The 12632-nt window shown below is 38.4% G+C and overlaps 1 protein-coding gene across 1 annotated transcript in view; it reads right to left on the bottom strand.

The window, feature by feature from the left end:
- Positions 1-12632, bottom strand: part of LOC102970811 (amyloid beta precursor protein binding family B member 1 interacting protein) — a 98799-nt gene that overhangs the window by 86037 nt on the left and 130 nt on the right. The window lies entirely within an intron of this gene.

The following is a 12632-nucleotide window of genomic DNA, read 5'->3' as shown; positions in this document are numbered from 1 at the left end:
ATTTCATACAAATGAAACCGTACAATATGTGGTCTTCTGTGTCTGGCTTCTTTCACTTATGATAATGTTTTCAAAGTTCATCTACATTGTAATATGCATCAGCACTTTGTTTCTTTTTATTGCTGAATATTTCATTGTACTGAAACACCATATTTTGATTATCCATTCATTAGCTGGTAGACATTTGGGTTGTTTCCATTTTTCAGCTATTATGAATTATGCTGCTATGAACATTTGTATACAAGGCTTTGCATGGAATATGTTTTCATTTTTAGGGGGATTCCCAGGAATGGAACTTGTGGGTTCCATGATAACTTTTAACTTTTTGAGGAACTGCTAGACTGTTTTTCCAAATCTGTGGCATGATTTTACATCCCACCAGCAGCGTATAAAGGTTCAAATTTCTCCATCAATATGTATGTCTGTCATTTTAATTGTAGCCCTCCTAGCAAGTATAAAGTTTTCATTGTGCTTTTGATTTGCATTTCCCTTATGTCCAATGATACTGAGAAATTTTCATGTGCTAATTCGTCATTTCTATATCTTCTTTGGAGAAAAGTCTACTCAGATCCTCTCCCTAGTATTAAAGTGGATTATATGTCATTCATATATATATATATGTGTATATATATACATATATATACATATATATATGTATATATATACATATATATACATATATATATGTATATATATACACATATATACACATATATATATATACACACATATACGTATATGTGTATATATATATATATATATATATATATATATATATGCTGTTGTTGTTGTAAGACTTCTTTGAATATTCTGGATATAAGTCCCTTAACAGATACAGATGAGTTATGTTTCAATAAACTCATTGTAAGGTGAAAAGATCCTAAGTAAAAAATGTATTTAATACACCTACCCTACCAAACATCATAGCTTAGCCTAGCCTACCTTAAGTGTGTTCACAATACTTACATTAGTCTACAGCTGGGCAAAATCTTCTAACACAAAGCCTATTTTATAATAAAATGTTGACTATCTCATGTAATTTATTGAATATGGCACTGAAAGTGAAAAACAGAATGGTTGCATGAGTGCAGAATGGCTATGAGTGTATCAGTTGTTTAGCCTGCGACCATGTGGCTGATTTGGAACTGAGGCTCACTGCCCCTGCCCAGTATCATGAGAGTCTTGTACCACATACCACTAGCTGGGTAACAGATCCATATTCAAAATATAAAGTACAGTTTCTACTGGATGAGCATTACTTTCACACCATGGTAAAGTTAAAAAATTGTAAGTTGAACCATCATAAGTTGGGACTCTCTGTACATAATTTGAAAATAAAATATTTTGTTCTATTTTGTGCATTGTCTCTGTACTTTCTTGATGGCACTGTTTGCAGCAGAAAAGTTTCACATTTGGAAGTAGTCCAAGTTATTCAATTTGTGTGTGTGTGTGTGTTCACTGTTATATCTAACAAATTATTACTTCACTCAAGGTTATAAAGATCTACCCCTATGTTTTTCTCAAGGGTCTTATAATTTTAGCTCTTCATTTACGTCTATGATCTATTTTGCGTTAAATTTTGTATATTGTGTGAGCCATTATTTTTAAATGAATGCTATTGAGAGCAGAGTGTTTTTTACACCTTAAGGTCCCCCCGCCCCCCCCGAAAGCTCTTTTCCTCTATCTGTAATGTAATAACTTCTAGTTCTCTGCATATCCAATCCAAACATAATCATTGAGTCATTTGTGCAAATGTACATAACAGTGAACCAGCCAATATAATAAAAATAAAAAGAAACTGTAACAGCAAGCACCATACTGCTATAATCTAGGACCAATCCAAATGGATTTAGGGTAAACTCATGTTTGCTCCCACAAAGAACCAGACTCCAGCAACACTGCCTTAGATTGAATCCACCCATAGAAAGATTGATGATTAATCTGGCAAAGAAATTAATCCTCAATTTAAAATACACCGAGCAGCAAAACAAAACAAAAAACCCCCAAACCTCAAGAACCCCAAACAATGGAATCAGCAGATATGGAGTGAAATTCAACTTCTATAAGTGGATGTGTTTTATATGTGTTTCACATAACAGTTACCATGTAACTTTACTAAGTTAAACTGAAAATCCTCAAATGCTTTTTTTTTATGATGATACATTCACAGTTCTTAATTCATGGCTCCTTTATATTTCAATCAGCTAAGCAATATATTGTTTTTCTTGGCATTTCTATCATTTCTTTGCCTCTTGGTAAGAGTCTCAACTCCCTACACCATTTGGTTCAGCAGGTTCCTGAGTAACACAAATTTTGAATATGGATCTGTCTGCAGCAGAGACAGCCTGTCAAAAATGAAATTATTCTCTTGTCTTTTTGTACCAAATTGTGGAGGGCCATTCAAGGCCCTCCTTTGTCAATATGCACCAGGGGCAACTGCCCCCTTAAACACCTTTTCCAGGAGTGATCGGGGTTTGTACTATAGCCTGAGGAACATTAGCAGTTCCCCATATCAACAAGCACCCTTGTTCCAAGGGGTACAAATACCAAACCAGGAAAGTCCATGTCAATCAGAGAAAGACAAGCAGAAGGTGAAGGAGTAGGTGGCAGGGAGGCCAGTGCTTCTAGTCGGGAAGCAGAGGCTAGGTGACTGATCCACGGCTTTACTGTTGTGTGTGTGCAGGCCAGCCTGGCATCTTCCCAGCTAGCCAGAAAAGCCTGTTCAGAGAAAACATCTTCTAGGGTGAGCTCATCCACAATCCACCCCACGCACCACTCCAAAGTCATCGACATCTTTCTCTCATTAAACCTTTGCTTACAGTGAAAGTAGTTTGTTTCTCTTCCTCTATACACACCCTTTATGTTGCCTCTGTGCTGTTTCTCCTATTTTTCCCCACTTCTGTTAGTCTTATTCGTTATGCAAGGCCAGTTCAAGGCTCACTGCTGGATCCTGGTGATCTACCCTCATCTCAAATCCTGTAGCAGCAGTGTTAGGATCCGTTATTCGAAAGTTTATCAGCTTCCTTACGGTTTATCTCTATAGGTATTGTTATCTTCTCAACTATGTTGCAGAGGCAAAATTTATGCCTCAGCTCTCTTAGTACCATGACTGGCACTTAGAACTCAATATATGCTAGCTCACATTAATATGTATTAGCACCTATTTTAAAATAAGAATAGTAGGAGTTATAAATATGGGACAATCATTACAGGTCAGACATCTAGAGTGTCTCACTGAATTCCCCAAATAATCCCCTGATGTGGTGACATGCTAATTCACATTTCTAAATTTAATTCAAAATTCTAATTTTATAGGTTATAAAGCTTAAACCTAGAGGAATTAAATAATTTGTGTGTGCTCATGCAGCTAGTGACGGGTGAACCGGACTGTGCCTGGGTCTAACTCAAAAGTTCATGTTAACAATCAGCATGCCACATTGCCTGCCGAAAACAAGGGCTGTGATTATTAAGAGGTGGAAACTCGCAGCTGCTTTGCTCATTCCTCTGTTACGCTGTGTGTATGTCCAGCTCTAATATAATTGTGTGTCTGTCTTTCACACCACATTATGAGTTCAGATGTGGAACCTTGTATTTTCATCAAGTGTTGACACACACCATTTACTCAGTAAATATACTCAGCTGCTGAGTAATCTTGGGCAAGTTATTTAACCTCTCTGTTGGCTTAGTTTCCCCAGCTGTAAAATGAATAAGAACAGTCCATGTTTCATGGGGATGAGATGGTGTCTGTAAAGTGCTTAGTATATAGTTCCAGGCACAGTGATATTAGTGATACTAATATCAGCTATTATCATCATCATCATCATCATTACTTTTATTACTTTACTCTCCATTTAAAACAAGCAGTGGAGACAAATGTCAGTCACATATTCACAAACACAATCCCATGTTCGCAACTGGATGGGTACTTTTGTTTGTTACATTTCTGTGTACCTAGAAACTGGCTGGACTACCGTTTTTTTGTGGACCAGGCAGTTTCCAAAGACCAAGCCACTGGAAAGGACATCTGTAAATATTGTTTCTATGACAGAAATTCTTAACCATTCTGAAGAAGATAGGAGAGGGCATAAAAATATCCCTGAGCCTTGTTAAACCATACCCATGAATCAAACCGACTCTATCTTCCAAGTCTTATCATTACCTATCCCTCCCCGCCAGCCAAAAGAAGGTATATTTCTAGAGTTTGGAACCACTGCAAAGAGAGTTGTTGTTGATGCTTATGAAATAGTACGTGGAAGCAATGAGACAGAGAGAGAGAGAGAGAGAGAGAGAGAGAGACTGAGAGAGAGAGAGATGGCAACCACTGTTGACTATGGCAACAGCTCACATTTTGCTGGATGTGGGTTTACGGCATACCGCTCTGCTTATTTATTTCCATTCTTTCTCAGTCCTTGTTACTATTAGGAAGAATCCAAAAACAAGGTGGGAGGGGAAGAGAAAGAATAAAAAGGAAGGTAAGAAATGATAATTTGGGTTTGTTTTTGTTGCTAGAGAACTAACAAAGTATTTGAGTACAGGTTTAAATGTGAATTAAAATCAGGTTCCAGGGACAGACTCCATACTAATAGAAAACACTGTTCCCTTCTTTTTCCCTTTAGCTTACTTCGTAATTCATCTAAGATGCTCTATGCAGCTGAGAAGTCAACACATAGTTAAGATACAATATTTGTGCCATTATCTAGAGTTGTACTGTCCAATTTGGTCACCACGAGTTCATGTGGTTACTGAGCACATGAATTGTGGCTAGTCCAAATGGAGATGTGGTATAAGGGTGAAACATGGTTGATCTGACCTAGTATGGAAAAATGAAAGAAGACTTCACCAATAATTTTAACATTAATTAAATTTAATGCAATTTAGCATAATTAATATTAATTAATTAAGTGATCATTCAGGATACATACGAAATAAAATATATCCCTAAAATTAGTGTTGTTTCTTTTTACTGTTTCTAACGTGGTTTCTTGAAAATTTAAAGTTATATACATGGTTGGTATTATATTTCTGTTGGACAGGGTTGGTCTGGAGTGCTACAGTTCTGTTATTACAAGTGCCTAAGCATTTGACTCAGAGATGATAGATTATGGTGACTGTACCATATGAACCTAATTTGAATATTACTCACCAAGTGTTAAATCAGAATTGCTCCATTTCCTTTCCCACTGCACTTCATGCTGCAGCACTGCCCAACTATTTCATATGTGTGGTACCTGGGGTAGCCTTCTTTCCCTGGGCTGCCTGGAAATACCTTTATCTTTCCAAGGGCCCCACAGTCACCTCCACATGATGTCTTCCCTATAATCACTCTTCATCGTATTATTTCTGTACCTATCATTGTATATCACACACTGGGATGTGTTTATTTACAGGTCTGTCTCTCCCACTCAGTTGGAAGCTTCTTGAGGTTAGGGGCCACATCTTATTCTATTTTATACCCTCCACACTGGACACATTGTTGGCCTTCAGCAGATGTGTGTTGAAACTGAAAACAAAAGTTATAATTATAGCATGCTGAGCAGAGTTTCACGCAACTCAAACACATGCATAAGAGCCATAAGCCCCTGTAAGCCTTGAGGGATGCTGTCTCTGCTCTGACAGTGTAGTGAGCTACCTTGGGGTTTCAGCTTCTCTATTCAGTAGTGGTCTTATGAGCCATGTGTTTACAGCACTACATTCATGGCCCAAGCAACTTCGTTTCTGTTTGTTCCTTACAACAGGGGAAAAGTAATGTCACTGAATTAGTAAGCATGTTAAGAAATATTCTTGGTTTGCTAAGTAAGCCATATCACTTATGGAATTTAACCAGAAGGAAGCTATTCTCTTAAAAACAACAAAACAAACCCATACTATATCCTGAATCTACTTAGTTCATTGACCTGTCAGTTGTGAATTTTATGGTATTAGGAGACCTAAGTGAGTCTGTAATATTGTACTATAAATAGAGTAGCCTTAGATAAATTTACTTAATCAGTAATTTCATTAATATACTGTAAATCTCCTGCAAAAGATTTTATGGTATTCCCCCCTTCCCTGATTCTTTTATTTTTTGAGATGAAATCTTAATAATGTATTTAACTGAAGACTGGAGTTTTGCCTGGTGAAAAACATAGTCTATTAAATGGTAATCAACCACTTGGTTGGTGTTCCACTAAATACTACCATTCCATAAGTACACTGCTTTGATGGCTCTTATAACCAGAACAAATGAAACGTCAGTTATCATCATTCCAGTAGCTACTTCCTAATGAGGTAGAAAGTACTTTCACTTTTCAAAATACTATAACCATGTCATCTAACATTCTTCAACAACTACTAGTGAACCTTTGGCCCTGGTTGAACACTTGCATCCATCTGAAATCCAGCTGTGCCAAGAGAAAGCTCCCCTCTCTTCCAAATCTGGTCTTGGGTTTTGAAAATATAAATATCTTAACCTCTGGTTTAGATAAAAGTCTCCTTTGTGGAAAAGGCCTTTGTCCTTCCTCCCTCAGAATTTGCTGCTAAACACAATCATAGAAACCTTGTATTGCCTAATGCCCAGGTTACTAGTAATGACTTTATGAATGTGTCTTTAGTATCTATTTTTTGCTTTTACAGTCATTAAAGATAATTTTCATTGTCTAGCATTTCATGGAAGTGGAATATTACTGATTAGTTGACTATATTCTTATTTTATCTGTATAATAAAGATTACTAGTCAACCTTTTCAGCAAGTTTTTTTCTTTTTCTCCTTTCAGCAAGTTTTGAAAGAATGGTTAAAACTTTTTTCTTTTTCTAAAAGATCTGGTTTCATGTCCCATTTCTTTTTTTTTTTTAATTCTTTTAATGTCTACTTATTTATTTTGAGAGAGAGATAGCAAGCAGGAGAGGGGCAGAGAGAGAGGGAGACAGAAACCCAAGAAGGCTCTGCACCATCAGTGAAGAACCCGATGCCAGGCTTGAACCCACAAACCATGAGATCGTGACCTGAACTGAAATAAAAAGTTGGATGCTTAACCGACTGAGCCACCCAGGTGCCCCTATGTTCCATTTCTTTAACTCTCAAACCATCATTTCTAATTCTGTATACTGAGAATAACAACAATATCTTCCCAAATAGCTACTCAGCCTGAATGGCTTCAGCCTTATATGTAATAAGCACATGGTTATTACCAATTGATACTTTATGTTTATATCCCAAACTGAACTTCTGACCATCTCCTCTCCAACCTCCCATGCCAATTGATGGCAATTCTATCTTCCACCTGTTTAGGTCAAGACTTTGGAATCATTGCTGACTCCTCTTTCTCTAACCCCATATCCATGCTGTCAAAAAATCCTGACCTCACCCTCAAAAAACATGGTGATTCCCAAAGCTTCCTAATGGGCTCCTGGCTTTCATCCTCAAGCAGTCAGAGTGAGCCTTTTAAATATAAGTCAGATCATGCTACTCCTGTCCTCAGAATCCCACAACAGTCCCTCAATTTCACTCGCAGTAAAAGCCAAACTTCTTACAATGGCCGACAAGACCTTACATGATCTGCCACCTCTTCATGCTCCTCTCCAGCCACATCTCCTGTTATTCTCGTCCTGCTCACCCACCTTCTAGCCATGTGAGATTCCCTGTTTCTTGAATATACCAGGAAGAACCCTGTCTTACAGCCTTGGCACTGGCTGTTCCCTCTGCTGGGAACACAGTGCCTTCAGATAGCCTGTTAGCTAACTCCTTCAAAACTTTGCTCAAGCTGTATCTACACAGTGAGACCAAGCCTGACCACCTTATTAAATACTACAACTTTACTTTGCTCAACTTTGACTTTTTTATGGCACTTTTCACTTATTAAATCTATATTACTTACTTATTTGTTACATTTACTGATTATTGTCTGTATCTCCCCGTTAGAATACAAACTCCGCAATGGAGAGATCTTTGCCTCACCCACTCAGAAACACATTCAAACATCTAGAATAGCGCTTGGCAAATGTTTTTTAAATGACTGAATTGTATTTTCAGTAGAAATCTAAGTAATATGAAAAACTGAACACTTCCTAATATATTTATTACCCTTAAAACTTATCCCCTGATGAATCTTGGTCACTTCAGTAATAACTAAGATACCCCTATTTCTGTGGTACTTACTCTTAATCATTTATAACCTGCTTTGCTTTTTATTTTTAATTTTTTTAAATGTTCATTTATTTTGAGGGAGACAGAGATCATGAGCAGGAGAGGGGAAGAGAGAGAGGGATACAGAGAATCCCAAGCAGGCTTCACACTGTCAGCAAAGAGTCCGATGCAGGGCTCAGACTTAGGAACCGTGAGATCATAAACTGAGCTAAAACCAAAAGTCAGACACTTCACCCACTGAGCCACCCAAGTGCCCCATTACGCTATTTAAAATAAGACGTCTTCACTTAACAGGAGACTCTATTTATAACTGTGCTTACAGTCTCCCAAGGGCCAGTGTACTCTAATTCCCAGTTTGACATCTTTGCAAATACATGTACATGCTTTCTAAATGCTTTGTAAAAAAAATCAGCACATTCAGAATACTGATGTACAGAATATTCTATTGAGAAAAAAGGGGAATGCTATTGAGAGGACGTCAGAAGATGGATTGGTAATATTTTACTTCTTCAAGTGGATGATAGGTATCCAGATGTTGGCTTTATTATTTGTTATAATTAACATATGCATTATACACCATCTTTTGTATGCATGAAACATTTCATAATAAAAAAGGACAAAATAAACCTAGTCTAGCTTACTTGTTCTACCACCGCTCTTTATTTTTCTTCCAGTTTGATAGGATATAGCTCCCTGGACATAAATCTTCTAGCCGGTTTGTGGAAACATAATTGCCGTGTGACTTAGCATTTAAACCCTCTCCCTGCCCACAACCGTCTCACTAATGAGTCTGTGATGTGAAACCAAATCAGAAAGATCTCCAGTAGAAATTTTAAAAAATATATACTCACTGCTTCATTGATTTAATCAACCTGGTGAGCTATCAAGAGGGATGAGCATAAAGATAAAAATGAAAACACGTGATGGCTGCCAAAGCAGAATTAATTTTTCAAAAAACATATATAAATATAATAACTTCACAACTGATTATAATATCCTGTCTTCCCACTGTTGCAAGGCAAGTTCCTTGGTTATCTTAATTTCATCCTCCCTGTACCCACTGTGGTACAGGGATCTCATATGTGCTTCCACAGCACCTGACTCTGGTCATGTGTAGAACTGTACCCATTCATGTCCCCCCTTTCTAGACTAGAAGAGCACTGAGCAAAGGGCCCATGTTTTTTCACCTTTTGAGCCCTGTCCCTGGTACAGCTCCTAAGGGGTGCTGTATGAGACTAGCTCAGTTCAAAGGTCAGCTCTGCTTCTTACCCTCTGCGTAACCTTCTTTTTTTAAAAAAAATTTTTTTTAACGTTTATTTATTTTTGAGACAGAGAGAGACACAGAATGAACGGGGGAGGGGCAGAGAGAGAGGGAGACACAGAATCGGAAGCAGGTTCCAGGCTCTGAGCCATCAGCCCAGAGCCCGACGTGGGGCTCGAACTCACAGACCGCAAGATCGTGACCTGAGCTGAAGTCAGAGGCTTAACCGACTGAGCCACCCAGGCGCCCCAACTTTCTTAACCAATCTTCAGAAAATGTTTGGAAACTGCATCACGAATTCCAGCTTCAGAGCATGTGCTGAGAAGGTGTGGTCCCTTGGAATGGTGCTGTATCTCTGCCTGCTCATGCCTCAGGGTTGGTACCAACAGAGCTCCCTGGGTCAGGGGCTTGTGACATTCTGATGGCATAACCCACAAGTGGAACTGCTATATCTGCACATTTAGCAAATACTTTTTGAGTCCTAACTATGGTGCCAGGAATTTGGCTAGACAATGGGGATGCTGTGGTGGCAGGTCACATTCTCTAGTCCCTAGAAGCTGTCCACAGGCCCTGCCTTGTTACTGTGCATGTACAACCTTAGCCCCTTAAATTGATTATGGCTTATTCAATGCCATTCCTTAGTGCTGCTGTTCTCTCTTCTCAAGAGAAATCTGTTAACTTTTCCAAACAGAGAGCAGTTTCCCCTACAAATCATGTTTCTCATAACTGTAATACAGAAAAACATGACTATACAACCAGTGTGAGCTATACCCTCAATCTAACACCTCAAATCCTGGCATTTATGATGTACTTCAATTTGTAATAATTGCTTAAACTTTAAGCTACTTGCCACAGAGGATGACAGAACTGACATAAAATATGGACATATTTAAGGATGCCTGGGTGGCTCAGTTGGTTGATTGTCTGACTTCAGCTCAGGTCATAATCTCATGGTTGGGGAGTTTGAATTCCATACAGGGCTCGCTGCTGTCAGCTTGTCAGCACACAGCCTGCTTCAGTCCCCTTCTCTCTGCTTCTTCCCAACTTGTGTTCTCCCCCCAAAATAAAATAAAGTTTAAAAAAATACTTAGACACATTTACATCCTAAAAAATTAATTATGTTAATAAGAATTGTTCTATTTCCAGGTGAGAATTACTAAGATCATTCTATTGCCTATAAAATAAACTATGAGGTCTTTAGCATTGAAAATATTTTGGTGTGATAAACTATGAAATGCCGACTTAATTTATATAAGATTTATGGACTCACTGAAAGGTTTTGGACATAAAAATAATTAAAATAAGATGTAAGAGGATTAGAAGTAAACGAAAATAATAATGCTTTTGAAAGTAGGATGGTTTAAAGAAATTCAGAGTGGCATATCAAACAGACATTTATGGCAATAAATTTTATAAATAGCTCATTCTAATAATAATATGAAAATATCTAAAACTTTTTACTATGAGTGAATAAAGGTAAAAAAAGTGGATGATTGTTATACATTCCTAGGATATAAAAATAAGAAAAAATTAATGGACACTATATGTATAACCTTGTAAGTACTGTGTTTAAGATTTAAAGTAACTAAATCATTAAGTAATCCATACCACAAAGTTATATCTCTTGAGTAATAATAACTGAAGAATTTTGGAATCTAATACTGACCTGTCCAAGCTTGAGCACATCAATTCTCTACCTCAGTTTTTTCAACAGAATGGAAACCTGCCATTTTACATATAGAACAAAAATGGACTATTTTTGGAGGACCTTCTATAGAAACAAAGGGTCTCAAAACTGTTGATATTTCAGACTTTAACAAAATATGTTATCAGTATGATTTTCTCCATTCTTTTCTGTGTGATCAGCAATTCTAACTTTGCTAGTATTCTAGGCAGGACAAATTCAAAGAATTTATAGCTGTTTCCCAATTGCTATTATAATGACAGACATACTCTAGTCAAACAAATTCGCTTCCCTCTCAGGTCCAGGGAGGTTAAGGCAACTTAATCAAGGCCAATCTTGTCTAGTTAAAGGCGGATTTGGAGCTTGAATCCAAATCTCCCAAATACCCAGAAAAAACCCACAAGCATTAGTATCGGTGTGAAATGATTATGTGTTAACAGCCTGAAGATGACATTAAATTTCTTAGACCTTTCACAACACGTTGAACAGACAGGAAATACCACCCGGAAGACATTATAGAAGATTTCTCAGTAGTTTTTTTGTTAATTTTGCTAGCCAATCTTAACTGTAAGACTACTGCAGTGAGGCCTGAGGGAAAATTGGCATTGGAGGTTCATTCCAAGGGACAAAAGCTCTCTTTCTGAAATTTCTGTTCAGAGGCCCAGAATTTAAAATTAGTAGTAGGTAGTAAGTACCCTTGCCTTTATTAAACCACAGTTTGCCACCAGAAATAATATCCTTGGGAGTAATCAAGTCATTCACCTTTTCTCTATGTTACTCTCCTCTGATACTGCTTTTTTTTCTAATGTCCACATTTAAAGTTCTTCTTCAACAGCTTTACTCTGAGTGGCACTAGGAAACTACACATTTACCTTTCCACAATGGTATGAAAAAGAAATACCTTCCCGAAAAGACAGTAAGAGGTGCAAGGGACAAAGTCTCCTGGGGGACTCCTGGGCTGAGGTCCCCTGGATGTAAGGGCATCCTAGTTAGTTTCCTTCATGCTATAAAACGTCACTCTGGGCATTCCCCCCAAACCAAATTATGGAACTTACACCTGCTGTCCAAATCTTTCCTCTACCTTCTTGTAAAATGAAAAGGACAATCACTGGTAAAGATGTTTTTAAAACGACGAAAACACTGTCCAAAAGTTTTAAAGTACGATAACACTAAAATACATCAGACTTCGATCGTCACTCTCATTCTTGCACGACTTGCATTTAATCTAAGGTGCCCTAAAATGCCCCCAGGAATTCCTCCAGAGGGGTCAAGTTGGGGCTCTGGACAGCTGAACAGGTGAGGGTTCATACGGGTTCCCCGACTATCTCTGAAGCAACTTTCTGGGCAGGAAATCAGTCAAATTGTGATGAAAGCGAACGCGGGGAAGACGAGCCCGCGCCCCAACCCCCAGCGTGGCTGGGTCAAGTACTGAAGTCGGCGGAGGGGACCCGGGGACGCGCTCCCCTGGAGGGCCAAGCCGGGGGGAGCGCGTTCTCCCGGCCAAGGCGGGGAGCTGGGTCGGGCCCGGGAGCAGACGCGCTGGACACACAGGGTCCCGCGGCAGC

This window comes from Panthera tigris, chromosome B4 (genome assembly GCF_018350195.1).
Source record: "Panthera tigris isolate Pti1 chromosome B4, P.tigris_Pti1_mat1.1, whole genome shotgun sequence".
NCBI classification, from domain to species: Eukaryota; Metazoa; Chordata; class Mammalia; order Carnivora; family Felidae; genus Panthera; species Panthera tigris.
Note: the sequence above shows the minus strand (reverse complement) of the source record. Positions and strands in the feature narration are given on the sequence as shown.